Here is a 24,316-nt window from a genome sequence, read left to right as displayed (position 1 = left end):
AAATTCTTGGTAGAAAACACACACACACACACAAACACACTCACACCTTCAGTCCTTCCAACTCACTTGGCCACTAGCCCAAGGCCAAGGAAGCAGGCAGTGGGAAGGGGAGGTGGTGAGGTATAGTGGAGGCCAGTAACACGGCTTAGTGAGGCAAGTCCCAGTGGAGCCTCACAGTGTAGGGATGCAAAATGACTGGCGGGAGGTGCAGCATCTGGAGTGGTGGCATGTAGAGTGATGTTGGTTCACAGGCAGCAGACACTGCACATTGTGACCACATGGTGGCGTGGTACAGCATGGCACAGTGATGTGGTCCACCAAATTTGGCCAGGTTGAGCAGAGTACTGCACAGCCCACAGCTTGCACAGCACATGTGTTGAGGAAGGGCATCTAGATCAGGCAGTGTGCTGACCAAACATCTTGCCGTCCTTGCCTTTGAGAAGCACTCTGCATGTATTTTTACTAAGGCAGATAGGTTTGTCCTTTTAGCTGTCCATGGTATATTCAATCTTCTTTTCAAACACCAACATTCAAATGCTTCAATTCTTCGGTTTCCTATCCAATGTGCAACTTTCGTATGCATATGAGGCAAGTGAAATGATCATGGCTTGGTCCTCAAAGTAACCTTAGTCCTCACAGGAATGTCCTTGTTTCCAGTACTCACAGATATCTTGTGCAACAGACTCATCTCATGGAACTCGTCTTTTGATCTCTTGAGTGCTATTTTCATGATCACTGATAGGAATAAAGTGTGGATGAAATTTCTTTGTTTTCACTTTTAGTATTATTTGCTCAAAAGGTTTTTTCATCAAATGATTTTTTCAACAGTCAAAAAAAAGTCCTTTAGAGTTGCCCTAGAATTTGAACTTTTAGTCTTCATATATTCAATCAAAAATATTCCTATTCTTAAATACTCTATTTTTATATCAAGTTGAAGAATTTTTCAGACACTTAGATGGCATTCATGTCAAAGTCCAATTTATGATAAAGAGTCATAGTTCTCTAAGTAAATGTCAACATAAAAACAAAATAAATTTTAGCTTCATCATAACACTAGCAAATTAGAAAGTCATACTGTTTAGCCTGCAAAGGCTGCAATATTGTTAATCCACACCACCCTGTGCAGTGAGTAAACATACAATCTGTTGAGAGTGGGAAGCCAGTGGGACTGCGTGACCACCCCACACCCTCAGCCTCATGGACTTACATATTTTCAACTATTGACATGAAATAAGCTTACCACTTTGCTATCCCTTATTTTTTGGAATATATTCATGTTCTAGTTTTGTGGCAGGTTTTCCCCTTCCACAGGCACCAACTTTTTGGGGTTTTACTATATTTGTTTCCTTTCTTCGAAATTGAGAGACAATAGTACAATCCCACAGCAGAGGATTTGAACCACTGACCTTGAGGCTAAAAGCCCAATACTTAGCTTTCAACATCACCACGCCCGTTTATTTTTCCGTTCCATCGGCCAATCTCACAGGTTATTATAATGTTACTCTCATGCAAACTGAAGGTTTATTTATATAACAAACATCATATTTTCTATTTTGAAGTAATTAAGTTGAATCTAAGTAAAAAACCCTGCAGATCACATGACAGAATTTCATAAGAACAAAACTATGCAAATATTTTTTACAGGAGTAGTTCAAGCCTGTCTGAGAAGGTCATTCTTGGTCGCCATCAACTCGATGACGGTGAGTTTCTTTCTTACAGTTTAGGAGAAACTTATACACTTTCTATGATTGTAGATAGTGATCCCCCAGAAGCTCTTTGAGAGCAGTGGGAACAAAATCAGATGAAGTGAAAGCAGAAAGCCGCATCTGTGCTCAGCCCTGCACCTGCTCCTGCTCCTGCTCCTGGGCCTGTGCTGTTAGTCCTGAGCGCCCCCTGCTGGTCTCAGCGCCCCAGGCTGTCGTACAGGATAGTGTTTGTGAGGGCCACCCTGGCTTCCCTGTCTGTGTCCACCTGCACTGTAACACACAGGTTTGTCCTCGGTGCTCTCAGAGGTCACAGGTAGGTAGCACTGATTTTTGGAAGGATCAAGGTCACTACCATAGTGACCAATAATAGGAGCTCTCCATCGCCACGGCCTCTCCCTGGGTGCTGCCTGATCCAATCCCAAATACCCTCTCTGACACCGACCCCATGGTATGACCAGCACCTTCAGGAGAAGGAGGGGGAGGAAGGAGATAGACATTTCTGAGCTAAGGTCGCCCTGGCTCAGTAGGCTCCAGAGTCTCCTGGTAAGGCCATGTTTAACCAGGAAACTACACAAAGCATTTTCCTATGAGTGTAACTGACTGGGATCAGGTCTGGGATCCATGAGAAGTTTGCTAAAGCCACAGCTCCACCGCTCCACCAGGAGATTTCTACAAAGCACCTTTCTGAATCAAGTTGAATGCAGGCAGGTGAGTCAAGTACAAAAGCAAGCAAATGAACTTACAGAGTGATCATGGCTACTATGATTACACTAGATCTTAGCCAAAAGGCTGAGAAGCGATAATCGGCTACTTTTACAGAAAAAGTTCTGAAAATATTGGGGGAAGATTTTGTGAGAAAAAGGCCAGGAAAATTGAGCTGAGGATTAACCCCCCACCACAGCCACCATCTTATTACAACAATGCACCTGCTCATTCTTCAAGGGCAGCAAGGGCTGAACTCTGAGAATTTCATGAAGAAAACTTACTTCATCTGCTCTCTAGTCCTGAAGTTATTCAAAAGTCACAGAGTGACCTCTATAGAGAACCCCGATCCAGTAAGAGGCATCAGTGCCCCCACGTGGGGAGATGTTTCCCTGTCGTGTCAGTGGCCTGTGTTCTTGTTCTCACTCCCGAGGAGACATCAGACACTGTGTCCTCTGATGCTGAGCTGAGAGATGCTCTGAGACTCCTGCTCTGCAGCTGCATCAGGCTGAGGGTTTCTGTTCCTCTCAGGAAGGAGTTTCTCCCACGGTGCCTGAGTCCTGCAGGCAGATCAACCGCAGGGACATGGTGCTGATAGGGTTGTCTGTGAAGATGGTGTCTTTTCCTTGGAAGGATGGGTTGTACTTGGTTTCAGAGTCACTAGGATAAATCATTCCTATCCATGTCAAGCCCTTTCCAGGTGTCTGCCTAAACCAGCCGATCCAGCTTCCAGTAAAGCTGTACCCAGATGTCTTACAGAAGATCCTCAAAGACTCCCCGGGTCTCTTCACCTCTGCACCAGCTGCACCTGAGCACACACACCTGTGGAGATAGGATTCAGAGATCAGAGATTCCCTCTACACACACACACACACACACACACACACACACTCCATTCATCTCAAACCCTGTGGCGATCCTGACCTAGCCGACAAGCAGTGAGGTGATCTACGGGAAAGACCCCATCTTGCAAGGAGAATGGAAAGGAATCACACTGTGATCCCCAGCTGGGTGATGAGGGCGCTTCCCCTGTGGACGTAGCCTGTGGGTCTTCCACTTTGCATATTTCTGCCTGGCCCTCCATTTCAGACTCCTCCAGCCTCACGACCCTGGAAACCCAAGGCAGGGGGAGGTGCAGGTCTTGGGACTGCTGGGAGGGACAGAACCTGATCCTAATAACATCACACAATACACACACACACATGCACATGCGTATTGGCACCTTGACCCCGGACAGTATTGACCTGTGGCTCTACACTCAGTGCATCTCTCAGTACACATTTGGGGGAGAGTGTTTGAAACCCAGTGTGACCAATAAGCCCTCACAAACGGTCCCTCCTTACTGTCTGTGGGGAATTATGGCCAGGAGAGAAAGTACCTCTGTCTCCTTAGAGAAAGCTGAAGACTCTGATGTCCCTGATGGTCCCTTCTCAGTAGACCTCTCAGGTGTGTCCCAGCGCCCAGGTCTGCCCTGTGCTTCCTGCTGCTTGAGGAGAGGAAACACATTTCAGGGAATGTCAGCTTTACTCAGAGTGTCAGACAAATCTGTGCAGATTAAAGCCAAAGATAAGTGTGTCACTCTGAATACTCATGGGCAACCTGGCCCTTGTCACCGTCTCTCTGACAGTGGAGCTCTGTTCAGAAGAGAAGTTAAAAGTCCAACATGGGGAATATTTCAGTATCATCAGTTTTTTTCCGGTTTCCTCTATTAACTTTAATCACATTTTCAACATGCAGCCAAGAATGAAGCTTTGACAGTAAGTCATACCATTACAGAGACAAGCATTGTCAATTTTCGGCAGGGACAACTCTAAGATGACATGAGAAAGTTGGATATTTACTTTCTTGCCTTTATTTCCTGTAGAACCATAAAAAATATTAAAAATAGTGATCCATACATTGAATTCACTTGTAACAAATGACTGAAGTTACTGCCTTTAATTTTAGTTATTGCAAAAAAACCCAGACAGTTCTTTAATTAGACTGCTGCTAATAGGTTTTTAAAGATCACAGTGGTGACAGGATTGGTACATTTTGCCATAATGCGTCTGCTTATGAGAACAAACATTAACACTACAAAGGATTGACATGTAACACGGGTTATTTGCCGTGTGGGCAAACACTGCATTATTCACAGCCAACATCCTCATGTGGCTCCAGAGGGACTGTTGGCAGATCTTGCTGAGTTTTCCTTAAGCATTTGAAACCCAGACATGATTTACCATAAAGTTAACCCATAGCGAAACAGACACAAACATGAGGTAAATACTATGGGAAAAATTATGGTGCTTGGTAGGCTAAAAGTCAAAATATATTTCTGATAAGCTTTTCCTTCTGAGAATATTTAAGAGGTGAAAATATTAAGTACTAGAAGGTCACAAATCTTAGCAAATGTGGGTTCTTGTCATTCAGTGAGATCAATGGCAGGATGCTCCCTTGCAACATGTGGAACACTTTCCTGTAGCCACTTTGAAGACCAACAGGGCTACCTGTTGCCATAGTTGAGACAATGCTGTGATTCCCATTCTCCTTAAATATTAACTGCTCCAACGACAGTTGTTTTTGTTTATATTACCCATATAATAACCCTTTATACTTTTTCTTACACCCTGGGAGCTATGGCAAACCTCTTTTAAACCACAACAATAAACTTCCATCAATTCTGTTTTATTTTACTAAGACATCTATACTTACAATTCTCTGAGATAATCAATGAAATCCAATTCTGATTAACAGAGTTAATTTATCCTGTTTTTCCTCCTCTTACTGCCTGTTTAGGTAATCACATGTAGGTGCTTAAAACTAAAAGATATATCCTTCTTCTTCTATAGGAAATTGTTGAAGTTACTGCCAGAGGATGGGCCCCTCAGGTTCGAGGGCACTCAAAATGTGACTGAAGAGAGGTTGATTTCTTGGAGGGGAGTCGTCCATGAGGACGTGATTTGAGTAAAGCCTCTGGGAGTGGAGACGTCAGGTTCTTCATTTGCTGATGCGACATGCCTTAAGGTAAAGAGAAACAGCTGCAAATGTCTTCTCAATACCAGAACGTGGAATTTGCATACTATGAATTTAGGAAAATTGAAAGTAGTCAAAAATAAAATGGAATGCATGAATATCAGTATCCTCAGCATTAGTAAGCTTAAATGGACTGGTTGGTATTGGCCAATTTGAATCAGATAATCATCGGATTTACTATGCTAAGAATAGCACAGTCAAGAGAATGGCATGGCACTCATTGTCAGAAAGGATCTTGCTAAACCCATCATGAAATATAGTACTGTCTGTGATAAGATTATATCCACCTTCAAGGAAATCCAATCAATTCAACTATTATCAAACATTACTTTAACAATGCATTTGCTACCAACTTTAACATACAAATAAGTAAGGTATAACACTAATAAATAAAAATTAATTTTATTTGCTCCTTTACCACCACTTTCTGCTGTTGAGATTTAAATTCCATTATTATACATCATACATTCAATAGGTCTGATTCTACATATTTCTTATGCATTAATATTATATTCCCATTTTAAATAAACCATTTTATTTACATCCAGAAATTAATACATGCAAAGCTATTGGATTTACCCTTGCTGTTATTGGAAATGGCCACACACACACACACATCCTTTTTTCATGGGCATATAGAGTATTTGTTTAGTGCTCATGGAGAGAAAAAAAATCCCCTTTGCATCTTTCATGTTACATCTGCCCAGTGTCCACTACATTTTAAAAATTAATCTTCTAATTATAAGCTATGTGCTTTACTGTACCTTTTAATCTTCAAGAGTGAATTTACTAGCCATTTATTGTTTAAACATTGTCAAAGCACTGAAACAACAAAATGGGACCGAGAAAGCTCTCAGGTTTGATACATTGTTTGAATTTTTTAATAAAAATAATTATCTGAAATATAATCACTACCCTATAGAAAATTAACAAATGAAAAAGTCACAGCAGTCTCCAATTCTTGCTGCCTCAAACCATTTTACATTTGCTTGATACACCTTTCCCGGTTCTTTGCAGTGATCTGTGTGCACAGGAAAGAAACCTTTTCCCAGTGCTGACGGGCTCCTAGCTCATCTGAGGAGGAGTAGCTTATGAATGGTTTTAAGGAGGAAAAGCCTAATTTACTAAAGGGATGAATTCAAGATAAAGACATTATGAAGTTTTATAAAGACTGTATTCACAGGGGAAATTCTTTCTGGGGTTAAGAGGAAACCACAGGTCCTCAGAAGATACTGGGCATTTTTTCTTATCCTGCTCCTAGAGCTGGCTCATACAGCAACCACAACCAAGCCATCTTAGTTTCCTGAGGCCTTCTGCAGGGGAAGTTTATGTCTATGTCTCCTGTTACATGTGTCTCTCACACAGTAGTATACAGCCATGTCCTCTGCTCTTAGATTGCTCATCTGCAGATACATCATGCTCTTGCCATTATCGCTGGAGATAGAGAATCAGCCCCTCACAGTTTCTGTATAGATTTTAGTATTTCCATCAGGACTAACAGCAGCCACCCACTGTGGCCCCTTCCCTGGGAGCTGGCAAAACCAATTCATCCAGAAGCTGCTAAAAGTGAATCCAGAGGCAGCACAAGAGAGTCTCAGAGAACCCCCAAGTGGTCTCAGGTCTCCACCAGATACCACCAGCTTCACCTCACACTGGACACCTGCAAACACAGAAAACACGTGTGTTTAAAAGCCTATACCAATCTCTCTGTTCCTCTCAGACTCCCAAATCTATGTTCATATTTTTCAAAATCATTTCCTTGTAATATTGCAAGAATAAAAAACCCATCCCAACTCAGGCGCCATAGTGAGAGTCCTGGCTTGGTGCTGGCTTCTGAATGGAGTAATCTCAGACACTGGGCTGAGCTTTCCTTATAATCACAGTCAGCAGCAGAGAGAGCAGGCTGCATGTCCTTCTCTAGATAGCCGATCAGCCATCGGTTAGTGCAGTGTCTGCCAGAAGGATCAGCGTGTGAAGAATGAGAGTTAATGGAAATCTTTGGCAGAAGTCCATTTGCATTGGGATATTAGGACATAGTTGTACTATAAACTTCTCTTCACCAAGTGTTACCAACAAATGTGAGTTCGTGTTCTGATCCTGGTCCATCTGGGACACTAATAAACCCTCTAGCCTCAATTTCTAGTGCTCACCAACTAGATTACTTTTCTTCTTTCTCTCAGCCTATCTTTAAGCACACATGGATGAGTTCTGAGCTAAGAGTCCTTGCTGAGCCTCACTTGCCCTGGCCTAACACAGAGTTGTAACTGACTGTTATGGACACTAGGACAGATTCCATGGCTCGTGTTCTGAGGAAGGAGGCACTAAGCCACTCCAGTGACTGACTGGAGAACCTCTAGTTAGGAAATCACACAAGATAGAGAACAAGGATACATTAATGGTGTTTACTGCTTTATCTTTGGGGAACATGGAACCCAAACAAACAACAAGAAATAAAGACAACAACAATAATGCACCCTGGCAATTCTGACTCATAGAGAGTGTACATAACAGGGAAGAACTTCTTCCTAGAGTTTCTGAGGCTATAAATCTCTATGGGATGTGATCACATCATCCTTATCTCACAGATTAGTTGGTGGGTTGGATCCAAACATCACACTTCATTTAGCAGAGATGAGGTGGAAACAGACAGAGAAGGAAAGAAAGAGGGATGAAGGGAGTGAGTGAGTGAGAGAGAGAGAGAGAGAGAAGTCTTATTTGTTAATTAATGTTCAACTCCCCCCCCCACACAATTTTGGGGTTAATTAGGGAAATTGACAAGTTAAAATTGACATGCTTAGCACTCAATGGTTCAGTCAAGACATACAATTCTACCAATGCAACGGAGCTTTATACTATAAAAATAAGTCAGTGAAAGTGGATAAATTTCCCATGACCCCACTACCCTTTTCTTCCTTGTATTCATCCTTTGTTTTCCTTTCCCCACCTCCTCCACCATTGTCTAAGTGGACTTTGGGGCCAGGGCGTGGTGCCCCAACAGACTGGACTGGAAAACTCTCCTAAGGGCCAGCAAACGATCCCTGAACTAACTACAAGCTTTTCTCTTGTGAACTGTTTTGTTCTGTTCTTTGTCAGTGGTTTGTTTTTGTTGTTTTGTTGTCTGGTTGTATACTGTTGCTTTGTTTTCCTCTGTCTTGTTTTCGTGCATGTTAGTGACGCCACAGGTCTGTCTGAATAGGACAGGCTGGATGAACTATCTGGAGGAAAAACAATGGGACCGACAGTTCCGGGGGGACTTGGGGTGGGAGGGTAGGGGGGTTAAGGAAGTGGTGTTAACAAACCCAGGGACAAGGGAAAAACATGGGACCCCAAAGGGTAGAGAAGGGGGAGTGGCAGGCCTGGTGGGAAATGATCAGGAGTAAAGAGCTAGGAGTAAAAGGGCATTCATGGAGGTCTAGACAAAGACATGTACATGCAAATATATATAGGAGGATGGGGAAATAGATCTATGTGTCTATATTTATAGGTCAAGTATTAAGGTGGCGGAAGGACCTTGGGCCTCTACTCAAACACTCCCTCAATGTATGAATACCTTCTTTTATTAAATTGGAACTCTATGATGCTCACACTCCCGACACAACGGCTGGAGCCAAAGTAGGTGAACAAGTAAATGTGGTGAAGAAAGCTGATGGTGCCCACCTATCAAAAGAGATAGTGACTGGGGTCTTAAAGGCTTGAAGATAAACAAGCGGCCATCTAGCTCAGAAGCAACAAAGTCCACATGGAAGAACACACCAGCCTGTGTGATCGAGTGGTCCCAAAGGGATCAGTTACCAGGCATCAAAGAACAAAAAATCATATCATTGACTGCACACCTCCATGATAGGATCGCTGAAGACAAATGGGTGCATAAGCAAATGTGGTGAAGAAAGCTGATGGTGCCCGGCTATCAAAAGAGATAGTGTCTGGGGTTTTAAAGGCTTGAAGGTGAACAAGCGGCCATCTAGCTCAGAAGCAAAAAAGCCCACATGGAAGAAGCACACCGGCCAGTGTGATCACGAGGTGCCAAGGGACCAGGTATAAGGCATCATGCAAAAAAAATACAAACGATATAAGTGTGTGTATGTATGTGTATATATGTGTATATGTATATGTGTGTGTATATATACCATATTAAATGAAGGGAAGTGCAGAGTGGAGACCCAAGGCCCAAGTGTCGGCCAATGGAGATCCCCTCATAGAGGCGTTAAGAGAGGAGATGGGTTAATTAGGGTGTGAGGTAGTACCGATGAAAAACACAGCTTTCCCCCAGATCCTGGATGCTTCCTCCCCCCAACTACCATGATCCGAATTCTACCTTGCAGGCCTGGATAGGACAGAGGCTGTACACTGGTACATATGAGGGCTGGAAGTACAGGGAATCCAGGGTGGATGATACCTTCAGGACCAAGGGTGTGAGGGACGATGCTGGGACAGTGGTGGGTGAGTGGGTTGGAAAGGGGGAACTGATTACAAGGATCCACATGTGACCTCTTCCCTGGGAGAGGGACAGCAGAGAAGGGGGGAAGGGAGACTCCGGATAGGGCAAGATATGACAAAATAACGATGTATAAATTACCAAGGGCATATGAGGGAGGGGGGAATGGGGAGGGAGGGGGGAAAAAAAGAGGACCTGATGCAAGGGGCTTAAGTGGAGAGCAAATGCTTTGAGAATGATTGGGGCAGGGAATGTATGGATGTGCTTTATACAATTGATGTATGTATACGTATGGATTGTGGTAAGAGTTGTTTGAGTCCCTAATAAAATGTAAAAGAAGAAAAGAGAAAAAAATGATTAGGGCAAAGACTGTACAGATGTGCTTTATACATTTGATGTATGTATATGTATGAACTGTGAAAAGAATAGTATCAGCCCCAATAAATTGTTAAAATAAAAAAAAAATGATTAGGGCAAAGACTGTACAGATGTGCTTTATACAATTGATGTATGTATATGTATGAACTGTGATAAGAATTGTATGAGCCCCTAATAAATTGTTAAAATTAAAAAAAAAGAATTATAGGGAAGAGAAAATTTAATTCATAGGATATTGATGAAATATATAAAAATGTTATTGAAATGGAGTTATTCTAAAAACCTTACTCAAATATTTGTTAAATATTATCAATTAATCTTTTATATTAATAAGCAATGATAAAATGAAAATTAATTAGAAAAAAAGAAAGTGGATAAATTTCATCCATGGAAATGAAGAAAGGTAGCACATTTTTGTCTGTTTACTTGGATTACAGTTTCACTCAGATAATTAGAGCTATTCATCTTTCCGTGTTTCATGTAATCCTCATACAGTGGATTTCCGTGCCGTGGTTTTTACGCCCTCAGGATGTGGTTATCACACTGTGTCTCTTGCACAGTAATACATGGCTGTGTCCTCAGAGCTCAGACTGATCAGCTCCATGAATGCTGTGTCTCATCAGGGAGTCTGCCCTGGACTTTGGTCCATAGTTTGTACTACCACTTTGAGGTTAACTCTTTCAAGTCAAGGAAGAGGTTGACCAGCAACCTCTTGCACGCAGTGCATACATTTGTCCATGAAAGTATATCTGGCAGCCTGGCAGGAGACCTTCACAGAGGCCCCGGCTTCTTCATCTCAGTGCCAGACTGCACTAGTTGGACCTGCGGGTGGATGGCTGCAAAGAGGAGACAGGAACATAAGAAGCATAATTCTTCAAGTTCCACCACACTCCTAGGAACTGGGTGTGCATTTCCTGCAGTCACAGCTGTCGAAAGAGATTCCCCAACACCACTCCATAGTGAGGGGGCTATGTCCTCAGAGGAGTCTGTGTACGAGAAAAGTTCTTATTGAGTGAAGTTGTGGAGGTCAGAGACACATCTGTATTTGCCTGAATAGACTTTATATTAGTTGCATATTCAAAAGCCAGAGTATGTTATAGCTCAAGGCCTGCAGAGCCTGAGAAGAAGAAATGAATCACAGAGAACACGAGTCTACAGGGTGCTGAAGGCATAGACCAAATCTCTGTGGAACGTGTTCCTCTGCATTGTCCCCAAACACTACACAGAGAGAATTCTTCTCACTGAAAGGACCCAACGCTGACAAGGTCTGTCCATTCTTGTGACCACACCTTTAGTGGTGTAGACACCACTTGAAAACATTTTGGGTCCATCAAGAGTTCTGATTCTGAACAGGTGTATAGTTTTTACCCTCGTCCCCTCCAGCATAAGCAGCTAACTGGTAACTCTGGGTAAAAGGCAGTTGATGCGCAATGGGAGGGCCTGACAGGATCCCGACTGCTATGAAGTCTACACCTGAATTCAAGGCAGTTCCTCCCGGGCTGTGCAGTAAAAACGACTTTTTCTGACCACTCTTTTGATGAATGATCCAAACCTGCGCATCTGATATCAATGATCATAGTAATTGAAAAATTGACAGGCCCAGAGCCTTTTCCATGAGTGGTTTTGTGTTAACATATGGTCTTGGTTCCATATTTCACACAGTAGAATTCCGGGGTATGTATGTATTTTCAGTGAATTTCTATATGCTCCACCTTTGCTAATTGTTTTCTGATGAACCTGGACTCATGCCCACGCCACTACCTCTGATCCACCACTTCTCTCTTCAACACACAGTCCAGGTCCTGTCACCAAGGCGTGACATCTGAATATCTTATGTTTAAAAGCTGTTTGTCTGATGATGTGCTTGGATCATTTAATTAATGTACCCTCTGGACTCCTGCTCCTTAGTAGATACATATCTATATGTATACATAATTAGTCCCATGGAAGCCCTACTAAGTGGAGTCGGGTTTAAGTTCTAAGTCGTGATATCATCACAGGCAGCTGGAGGAGTAGTGCTGAAAGAAAGGCTGAGATCCACTTATTCCTTAGAAAAACAGATGGAGAAGAATCCCAGGATGCAGCAGAAAACCAGCCCTGAACCTTCAGCGGCACCTGCTCTAGGTCGGAGTCTTTGCTGGTGGGTCTTGAGCGCCGCCTCGAGACCAGTCTTCTCGATACAGCGGTGATTAGTGTCTGGGTTCTCATTGATTTGCCGTGTGTATCTTGCACAGTAGTAGATGGCCATGTCCTCAATTTTCAGTTTGTCCGTTGGAAGGTACACTATGTTCTTGGATCTGTCTCTGGAGGTGGCGAATCCACCCTCAACAGAGTCAGTGTAGGCTATGTAACTACTACCATCACCACTAATGCCTGCTACCCACTGCAGGCCCTTCCCTGGAGCCTGGCAGACCCGTGGCATGCCGCAGCTACTGAAGGTGAACCCAGAGGCTGCACAGGAGAGTCTCAGAGAATCCCCCCAGGCTTTCTGTACAGCCCCCAACTCCACCAGCAGCACCTCACACTGGACACCTGCAAACACAGATTGATTAGGAAAACCCTCACACACACCCACTGGTGCTCAGTGAGGGCCAGTAACACACTCTTGCTCTCCTGAAAAGACCTGTTAATACCCAATTCAGGGAAACCCAGCCCAGCACAGACACGGTGATGTCTCGATGTGCGCAGTCCTGATCACTGAATGGGGGCCCCTGAGAATTGCGGAGCTGTGGCGCCTCTGCCAGGGATGTAGGTTGAGGGCTGGGATGGTTTGAATAGCAGAGGACAGGAGTCGATTTGCATGCACTTCATTTCTATAGCAGTAAGTGACGTTGCATGTATTCTGGGAAGATCATTCCAAGAGCAGGGAAGAATGTTCTAGGTATCCTGCTGAACCCTACAAATATACACATTGGTATGCTAAAAGGCAGGTCAGTTATTGAAACCCAGTTTCTCCTTAGGACAAAGATAAGGTTTTCTATTCCCATTAGAATTTATGGCCTCAGAAACCTACAAGGAGAGGTGCTCTGTCTTATGCATTCGCTAGCAGACATAATTGACTTGATGGAGCCGCCAGCCTACAGTTAGTAGCCGCTCACACACCTCCTGTGGCTCTACAGCATAACTGAGCTACCTACTGTCCCTAGAAATGCCCCTTTGTCAGTGTGGTGCACATTCCTTTATCGAGACACTTGAGCATTCCCAGTAGAATAAGACATTTTAATGGACAAACGTTCCTCGTGAAATTCTGCTGTAAATTACCTTCTGGAGAAGGAGACCCACATCCTGAAAGGACGCCCTCCCCTTCTCTTCTGAACCTTCCCTGTGACTGTTCCCTTCAGCTGGGTGTGTCAGTGCCTCTTGGAATCTCTCCCCTTCCCTGCAGAGAGCTTGGGCGCATCTCGTTACCTCCCACTCACAGGCCTCTGCAGATGAAGACCTTTAAGGAACTGAGTTAACATTAGGAGTTGTATAGAGGGTTCTTTGCCAATTCACACAACCCATGAGAAAGGTTCAGGGGAGTCTTCCATAAGCTGGAAGAAAGTAATATTTCTTATTTGCCATTCATCCAAATATAGGTATTCTGTCATATTATATGCTTCCTGCTGGTGATGGGATACTTTGGGGCTTTATTTCAAGTCTCAAAACTTCAATTTCCCCAGATTTCATATTAATGAACATCTACCACTTCAGGAATGTAAAAGAACAACAAAAACATGGAAAATCAACATTTTATTTCACAATAGATATTTGGGCAGGGAGACACACAGACAAAGTTTCACTGTCTTCTGAACAAAGGATTCAGATGGAGAAAAACGGACTGTGCTGAAAGAAGCACTTGGAGACGAGAACTTCAAGGCGTTCATTGAGCACTGGCCATTCCGGGAGGGGATTTCATCTCATCCCAACGTTGGATATGTTTCCCCCCTGTCCTTCCGGAAAGAACCAGGGCTTTTCATTTTCAGAATCTTCTCTTCAGGAAATTAAGACACGAGGATCTTGGTTGCTGAGGAGTCCCTGGAGAGGTTCTGAACTCGGGAGCATTGGGGAACTCTGCCACAAGAGGACACAAACACCCAGCATCCCCTGCACCGGCTCCTGTGGAAAAACTTGTATCCCATGTACTGTGAGCTCCCTCTGCTGCCCAGGGTCCTCTTGGCTTCCTGTCACTTGAGATGTGGGACCACATCCCCTTCACTGTGTCTCCTGGTGCTTCTCTCACAGAGTCACAAATGGCAGTGTCCTCAGGGTTCAGACTGCTCAGGTCAGATATCACCAGCTGCTTGGACTGGTCCTGATGGTAATGGTTAGATGTGGGAAGGCTGGGTTGTGGCTAGCACACTGATCAGTAGCACGGTTTGCTGTGTAATATGGTTTTGTTTCCCAGGTTCTGATCAATTCAGAGGTGATAGCTGCTGCAGTGGAAGTTAGACCCAGCAGTAAGCTACTCTGAGAACACTTTCCTACCACATGACTGGATTCTCACAGCTGCAACTGGGATGTCACACCTGTTGCTGTTGCTGCTGTTGTTGTTAGGTGCCATTGAGTCGGTTCTGACCCACAACAGTTCTATGCATGACAGAATAATTGTTCCTTTCCTAGAGCCCATTGACGACCTTCTGAACTAGAGAAAGAAAATGAACCCAGAGAAAAACAGCTTGCAGACTGATACTGAGAACAATGTGCTTATCTCTGTGTGAGGAGTAGGATTTACTCTGAAACCCTTCTGCTTTTGCAATATTCTGGCACTGAACTAGACACCCTTCTGGGTGAAAAGTGTATTCACTGAAGAATCTCACTATGGTCTGCGGAATGAGTATGACCTTTCAGAAGCAACTAGCCAGGCCTCTTTCTCGAGACGTCACTGCGTGAATTGAACCAGCGACTTCTCAGCTAAACTCCTAAACTTTGTGCAATCCAGACACTCCATGTGCTCTGAATCTCATGGGAAAATTCCCTCCGGTCTCCATGAATTTCATTAGAGAGCTTATGGTGGGGACCAACACCTCACAGAGTTACTTCCCCTGCATTGCAGACAGGCGGATGTTTCACATGTGAGAATATCTTTCAGTTGACATTTAAAGTCATGCATATCAGGGAAAGGCACTGCATCATAAAAGTAGATTTCTTTGAGGACACTGTGAGATGGAGAAGAAACATGGAGCACAAAGTACAGCTGCACCTGTGCCTGGGTCTGTGTTCTGTTTTCTATGTGTCCTGAGTGCCCCTAGAGACCACTCCCACTCCCTGCAGGGGAGATTTGTGTCTGGCTCTCACTGACTTCCTCTCACTGTGCGTCTTACACAGTAATAATACACAGCGGTGTCCTCAGTAATCGCGGAGCTCGGTCACAGGGAGAACTGGTTCTTGGATATGTCTGGGTTGATGGCTAGATGATCTTTGAGAGATGGCGAATAATCTCTGTACTACTTTGAGCAGTAGTAGTATGTCCCTGCCATCTATTCAAGACCCCACCCAGGGTGCTGCCTGATGCAGTTCCAACCAGAACTGCTGCTGGAGACTGAGTCACCAGTGATGGTGTAGTTGCAGGCCAGTGTCTGTGAAGGTCTCACCATCTGAGGGGCTGACTCCTTTAGGTGTACCTGGGACAGAGCACCTGGGGACAAAAGAAAAAAGTACAGTAAATACCCCCCATATAACTGAATATATTGTAACCTATTCTATCTCCCTGGCTCTGACCTGATGGGAGACCCAGCACCATCAGGAGGAGGAGAAAGGAGACAGACATTTCTGAAGTAAGGTCGCCCTAGCTAAGCAGACTCTGGAGCCCCTGGTGGAGAAGTTGCATTCAAACATTAAACCATGACTACTATTTGCCTATAAGTGTCACTGACTTGTATAAAATCTGAGGACCATGAACAGCTGCACAAGAAGGTTTCTCCAGAGCTGGTTCCTGAAGCCAATCAGAGGCAGGCAGGTGGAAGGGCTGGAAGCAAAGGTGCTCACAGCTTGAGTTCAGAGCTTCCACCGATCCCTATGCCTATAACCTTCAATGAAGGAGAGTTTCATTGCACTAGTACACATATTTGAATGTCCCTGGATTTGCATCTCTAGTCTGCCCTGTCAGGGGAAGCCAGCCTCTAACACATCATTATGGGTCTGGCAGGCGCAATTGTACAGTGATAATAAGGATTATAGTAAAGTTATAGAGAGCGTGAGAGATAGAAGGGAAATATAGAAATCAATGGAGTCAGACACGATTCATGGCAGCATGCTCCCCTCAGCCCTGCTTGGTGGTCCGCGAGGAGGGAGAGAGCCTCTTTAATGCTAGCCCAGGCTTTTTATATTTTCTGGGGACATGCAAGCCCCCTAATCACAGCTGAGTACAAATGTCACAGAAAGGGGTTGTGCTATAGGTAATACAGTAATGAGAGGGGGTGGTCTAGGGACATACATGCAATAATAAGAGGAGGGATTGGGGGTACCATGCGATAAGATGGGCAGATAACTTTGGATGTCATAGAGTCAGTTTGGCCTGTTCCCTGACTCAACTGATAGAGATCATTATTTGTAGGGTGAGAAAGCTTGGTCGCAGGTCTCAGGGAGGAATAGTTTATTGTTCCCAGTAGCAGGGAGTGAGGCCTGCGATATAGTCTGGTGACTATGTGCCCTAGAGACCTACCCTGTAGTCTGGGGACTAACTTTCCTCAGGGAGGATGTCTGTAAGCTTCTGACCACTCCCCACACTACCCAGTCTAACACAGCAGGCATTTCCAGAGAAGTCGCCCTTTAATTGCAAAACCTTGGCTAAGTTTCCCAAGATTTAAGGATAAGGTGCCTCCAACAGAACTAGGAACATAAATCAGTTTAATTCAGTAAATATTTGCTGATAAGTGACATTTGTGGATTCCTGATAAAGTCGGGTGACAGTTTTCTGTACAGTCTGGGAACTATGTGACCATATTCAGAAATGTAACAGAGTTGATAGTTGATAGTTTTCCTATCAACATTTTCAGCCAGCAACTTTTAAATCTGACTTGAGCTTGCATAAAGGAATTCCCAAGTATAACAGGCATAAAAGAAGCACAATTCTTATGGATGCAAGTTAATCAGTAAATGCTTCACTTTTTCTTTCCCAAAAACTCTTTTTTCTGAGAGTCCTGGCAGCCAAGGGTTACTTGCAGGAAGCAAATTTCAATTTCAGACCATTCAACTTGGAAAAATCACCCCAAACACTGTCCATACACTTGACCCCTTGGACTGATAGGACCTCGAGTGAGTGATAAATTAGCAGCGTGCATAAATCATGATAAGCCTCAGTGAAGAACACAACTCTCGTGTTCAACTGTCCCCAAAGATTCCGGGCGAAATCAAACATGAAGATAGTACAAATTCCAACTCTAAGGACAGGCAAGTTTAACAAACATTCTCCCATCCACGTTCCACCATTCCCTTTTCAATGCCCCTGCTTACATTTTATTTTTAAACTATGTTAAACTGACATATAACTTACCTAGACATGCATGCTAGGTACTTCTCTTTTCCTGAAAATCAGTCATACACGACAGTGCTTTAGGTCACAGAATGGACTGTCACCACAAAGGTTAAGCAAGGCCCTTAGTCCGTGCTTCAGCCCTATTAACACCTTGGCAGGATTGGATGTTTGGGTGTTTCCAGTTTGTTAGGAGGATGCACATCCACACCCAACGTACACAGTTCTATCGCACCCATGTCACCCATGCACTCCCTCTGCAAAGGGCCAAATTACTGGTTCCTCAGCAATTGTTATCTGAGTCTTTGCCTCTGGAGTCTCAGTCAAGGGTGTGGGCCCTTTGGCGAGGACCGCCTCTCTCTGGCTCCTCCCTGAGCCCCGCCCCAGGCCCGCTAGGCCCCGCCCACCCCGTCACCAGGCTCCTTGTGTTGGCTCCTCAGCAAAAATGGGCGGGGCAAGAGCTGCCTTGAGAGGAAGTGAAGGCAGACCCCTACCCCTCTCTGACCCCGCCAGCTCCTCCCACCCCGGGTCACGCCCAGACAGGGCCGGAAGTGGCGGTGTCTTATTCTGAACTGCAGCTCACAGCTAGGGTTCCACTATTGGTGCTCTGCTCGCGGTTCCAGAGAATCGACCACACCCTGAGCACCCTGTTGCCGGCGCTCCCAGGTGGGAGGCTCCGGGCTCCGGGACATGCGTGTGGGCGGAGGACATTTTAGTCCAGCTGACTAGGGTGCAAGCGCCCTTTCTCTCCCCCAGGAGCCCTGCCAGCGCTTCTCTTGGTGAGAGGTGGGCGAGTGTCCAGGAGGCCGTCCCATTTTCCCGCTTTCGGATTGGGTGGGGTTCATGGTGGGAGTCCCTGTTGGAGAAAGGGGATCCCGGCTGGGGTTTGGGGCTTTGTGGTTCCCTGATTCTCTCTTTGCGGGTCTCCTAACCCCCCTCCCTCGTTTCTTTCCACACAGCGATGCCTCCTCCCGAAACTCCTTGCACCTCCTCAGCTCAAAGGTGAGCCCCGGGGTCTTGTTCTGCTGACCTCCCTCTGGACCCGACCAGAGTCTGTGCTAGGCGCAAGATCTCTTGCTGGTCCGTGACAGAAACGTCTTCCCTGGCTTTAAAATATTGGTCGCGGCCTTTTTTTTCTTACCCCTTGTTTCGAATTTCATGTATATATTACTAAGGTTTTTTAAACCATTCCCATTTCCTTTTCTTTCTATTCTTTATTTGTATCTGTTGTGTTCAGTTTGTGAAGCACAGAAGGGGTTGGATGTCTGGAGATGAAATAACATGCGAGGGTTTGTAAGGATGTCTAGGTGGTGTCGGGGTGGGTGGCTGGCGGAGTTGGGGAGGGTGAGGGGACGTGGGGAATAAAGAAGAAGGATGGAGGGGACTGAACACTAGAACTGAAGGTGACTAATAAGCCTTTTTAAAGGCGATTTAATCATGGTGGGAAAATAGACAATATGAAACCGATTGTCGTAATGATTGTGCAATGCTTAAGATGGCTGAACTGTGGGATTATGTGGGATATGTGGATTCAGTGCCCCAAAAAGTGTTAAAAAAAAGAAAGATCTCCATCATAAAAGCAATCTAACTAAACTATGCACAGAAGAATGGAAAATCAAAGTGAAACAACGGAACTAAAAACAAGGTAATGCTAAAGTGATCGACCTCTATTTTGGGAATGAAATGGGTCCTTGGATTTTGAACGTTGTGAGGCTGAAGGACAATTTACTTTACCAGAGAGCAGCGAGAGCTGGCCAGCCTGCCTATAGGGCAACAGCAGGCACACAGTCGCCATGATGTTCCAAGCTTTGATAGTCGAGCAGTTTGGAATGTTCCAGTTGAGATGCCTGGTAGGCGATGAGCCCACAGTTGTCATTGATCAACGAGTGCACGACGCCCATGGCCCTGAATGAGATGCTGGAGTCCGAGTGGAGCTACTGGAGCACCTTGTGCACATACACAGTGTAGGTCTCCTTGCTGCTGCACTGGCATTTCTTGCTGTGCTCCCTCTGAGCCTTAGCTGCAGTCTCCATGGGGCCCCTCCCCGGGGCAGGCAGGGACTTATCAGGGTCATGTGGGTTGTTTGACTGGGACAGTACACCTGGCAAAGGTAATGTAGGTGTCCTAAGGCAAGCTGAGGGAAGACAGAAACCTCCCCTGGAGCAGAAGGGCTAAAGCTTGCTGGATTTTGATTTTCAGCAATACAGAGTGTGAAAGCAGGACCTCTACATACCTCTAACCTTTTGGGTTTTCAGCAGGTATTGTTGGAAAAGTTACCACAGGGATAACTGGCTTGTGGTGGCCAAGTTTCATAGTGATGTCACTTTTTAATCCTTCAATGTCGGAATGATTTGATCTGATCTTCCCTGTAAGATGAGGGTGGAGGGTGAGGGGCAGGGGTAGAGGGGAGAGGAGGAAGGACAGAGGAGAGGAAGGAGGAGAGAGGGAGAGATTGGAGCGGCCTCCACACTCCCTAATGGCACATAGCCTGGATTCCCAGGCTGCCCCCTGCCCGAAAAGGTGGGTAGACCAGCCACTGAGTGGGGACTTAATTGTTTTTCGCGACACTACTTAGGTGTCAACAAGGAGGTTCTGCTGGGAAAACAGGTCGGAGATGCTCACATTGTGCACTGTGTGTCAGCATGCCGGTTGGATCCCTGGCCCGCTGTCGGTGCTCTCCAATCCTGAGGTACCCAGGCTCTCCCTCGTGTTCTCACAAACTTTTGAATAGTTGAGTTGGATTCCATTTTACTTTCTTAAATCTTATCATTGTTTCAAAATATTTCACAAAAAAATCTATTTTCAATTCCATTATTTTACTTACGGGATTTCGGTGTGTACATACGTGCATGTGTGTGTACCCTGCACAAGTTTTTGTAGTATCCTTTTGGATCACTACTAAGGAGGTCGACCAGTAGTCTTGTTCAGGCAAAATGTGTGCTACCTGCCAAGTGTGTATATAAATCCGCTCGTCCTGCTTCTTCCCGTTTTAGCCCTGCAGGCAGGCTGGCCAGCTCTTGCTGCTCTCTGGCTAACAGCATCACCTCCTCCTCCTCTTCTGTTTAGAAGGGTATCTGTGTGTTGGAAAGATGCCTAGCATCTTAGTATGTAATGGGTAATGGTTTGGGAGTTGGATATTAGCAGTTAATCATTAGGGATTTAAGTACCAAGTTATTTTTGTGTGTTGAAATGTAGCCTACAACTTTTTTACATTTACTAGCTATAGTATTTATCACCTATTTGGCATATTTGTATATGAAATCATAAATTTATGATGAAGTTTTTCTTTTATTAATTCTTTTTTTCTGATTAATCTAGCTAGTACAATTTTTAATATGAGTGGTGAAAATGGACATGTATGTTTATGCTGATTCTGAGGTGGGGTGAATTTTTTTCTCTTTCTCCTACATGTGACATTTGCAATGTTTTTTTTTTCCCCATTAATGTATCTTAGCATATTGGGTTTGACCTATTTCATGTTAGAGTTGTAAATGTTTTGTTTTTAACATGAAAAGCTTTTGACTTTGTTTAGTATGTATTCTGTGTCTGTTTAGATAATTGACTTTTTCCCCTTCAGTAAGCATATTTGAGTGTTTTATTTTCTTGTGCTAAATCAATTTTGGGATGAATTAAAATTAATCATGATACACACTTAATTTAATATATTGTCTGTCTCAGTTTCCTATTTTTAAAGTAACTTTTTCATTCAGATCCTTTATCAACACTGGTCTACAGTTTTTCAAGTATCATTATCTTTTATTGGTATCAGGTTATTTCTGGTCTCATAGAAGGTGTTACTAAGTGCTCTCTCAAAAGTATTGTTATGTTGGAACCCAATAAGTTTAACTTAAACAACAAAACAGTTAAAACAAGTGTTTATTCATCGTATGTGAGTACTCTAGCTGCCAGAAATTTTAGTTTTCATCAACCGTACAGTTAGGCTGGAAGTTTCCCATGAAATTTTATTTTGATTCAATTGATTATAGACCTAAGCATCCTGAAATCCAGTGAGTAACTATTGTCAGTCCCTTGCTCTGCTGGATCCTCTGATCTTCTAGCCGAAAACTCAGTGTACAGTACTACATTATTTACAGTTTCCTTGAAAGACAAATAGCTACTCACAACTTCGTGAGTGTGCTGCCCTTAGACTAGAGCCCATGGTCGTGAAAATACTCTGCCATCTGGCATGCTGTGAGGCCCTTAGAGAACTGCCTTCAGCTCACCAAAAGAATGGATTAATGAGGGGTAGAAATGCCTCAGTGATTTTGTTGTCACCTTGCTTGTTCAAATTTTATTAACTGAAGCAATCTCTTCCCTTTTTTATGAGATAAATAATATCTTTTGTAAACATAACAACACACTAATGTCTTTGTGTTTGTGCTGGGTGTATATTTGTGGTTTCTGAGACTGTTGTCTTATCAGCTGCCATTGAGTCAATGCCATCTCACAGGGACCCATTGCACAACAAAACAAAACACCGTATTCTCCTGTGCCATCCTCACAATTGAGGATGAATGCATGTGTTTTAAAATTAATATATTTTAATTCATTTTATTAGGGGCTTGTACAGTTTGTATTACAGTCCATGTATACATCCATTGTGTTAAGCACACTTGTACATATGTTGGTATAATCATTTTCAAAACATTTTCTTTCCAATTGAGCCCTTGGTATCAGCTCTTTATTTCTTTCCTCCCTCATGAAGTCTTGATAATTTATAAATTTTTATTGCTTTTTCATGTCTTATACTTACCGATCTCTCCACCCACTTCTCTATTATCCATCCCCCTGAGAAGGGGTTATATGTAGATCATTGTGTACATTTCCCCTTCACCCCCCACCTACCCCTTACCCTCATGATATTGCTACTCTCATTATTGGTCCTGAATGGGTTTTATCTGCCCTTGATTCCCTGTGTTTCCAGCTCTTATCAGTACCCGTGTGCATTCTCTGGTCTAGCCAGATTCGTACGTTAGCTTTGGGGTCATGATAGTAGGGGGCAGGGGCGGAGGGGAGCAGTAAAGAAGTAGAGAAAAGTTGTATGTTTCATTGGTGCTATACTGCACCCTAACTGGCTCGTTTAATCCTTGTGACCCTTTCTGAGAGTTTCGTTTATTGTCCCAACCTGGCCAATAGGAACATGGTATGAATAATGTTGCAGTTTGATTGGAGGGCAAAGATTTAAATGGCTAGGCAAACCCCACCTTCCTCTCCCTCCCTCTCTCTCTCTCTCTCTCTCTCTCTCTCTCTCTCTCTCTCTCTCTCTCTCTCTCTCTCTCTCTCTCTCTCTCTCTCTTTCTCTCTCTCTTCTGATCAGATCAGGGTGCACCTGCTAGTTCTCTGCCACAACTTGTGAGCTACTCTAACAGTTGGACTGTCAACCTGTGGATCATGTCGCTAGAACTTCAGCTTCCTTTGAGAAGTGCTTCGTCATGTTGCTGGTGTATACATCACTTGATCTTGGGACTGTTGGATCCTCTCCTCTTGCTTACAGTTGATGACCTGCCCTTCTGTTTGCTGCCTGTGTCCAGACTGCCTGCATTGCCCTACATAAGACTCACCTGTCTGCTTCCTTGACTGTGGACCCAGTGGCTCTCATGAGTTGAAGGGCATCCAGTATATTAAATGTTTCACAGAAGTGAGTTGAACTGAGCAATCTGTACAGCTGTGTGGACTAATTAGGTGCTATATTCTTTTGTGCTTTATATGTCTATCCATTTTATATAATACATAATAATATATAATGGTTATATATATAATTATATATTGTATATATAATAGCTGTATACAGCACATAAATATATAAACATATACATATATACACACACACACGTATATATATTTTCACAAGTGTCCTGGTTTTGTTTCTGTATAAAACACCCTTCTGTAAGGGGGTGTCCACTTTCCTACAGATGGGCTGTATGTCTCACTCCACACTCCCCATCTTTCATATTGATAGGATTTTTTGTTTTGTGTCTCTGATGCCTGATACCTGATCCCATTGATGTCTCATGATCACACGGGTTTGTGTGCTTCTTCCATGTGGACTTTGTTACTTCTAAGCTAGATGGGCTTTAGGACCCCAGATATTATTCTTTTGATAGCCAGACAGCATCAACTTTCTGCACCATATTTGCTTATGCACCATTTTGTCTTAATCTATTGTGTCAGGAAGCTGAGCATCACGGAATGCCAGGTTATTAGAACAAAGTCTGATTTCATTGAGGGAGTACTGGAATAGAGGTCCAATGTCCATCTGCTACCTTAATACTTAGTATTTAAATATATGTTCATAGATTTATTTCCCTTTTGTCATATATATTTAAATATGTAAATGACTGTATTTAGAACTCTATAAATGCTCTTTGTCTCTTAGTTCTTTCCTCTATTTCCTTTTACTTTCCTCTTGCCCCACTATCATGTTTGGCCTTGATCAGTTTTGAGTAATTCCTCTCATTACATTGCTCTTGATCACGCCCTACCAGGCATCCTACACTATCCTCAACGTCGATTTTAGATTACTTATTTTGCCCTTGGCCCCAAGGTTAATACCACTTCCTTTCCCCCTGCTTCCCCATCTCCTGTATCCCCCCAGAACCATCAGCCCCATTTTTTTCTCCTCTGGTG

Source organism: Tenrec ecaudatus, chromosome 3, assembly GCF_050624435.1.
Source record: "Tenrec ecaudatus isolate mTenEca1 chromosome 3, mTenEca1.hap1, whole genome shotgun sequence".
NCBI lineage: Eukaryota > Metazoa > Chordata > Mammalia > Afrosoricida > Tenrecidae > Tenrec > Tenrec ecaudatus.
Note: the sequence above shows the minus strand (reverse complement) of the source record.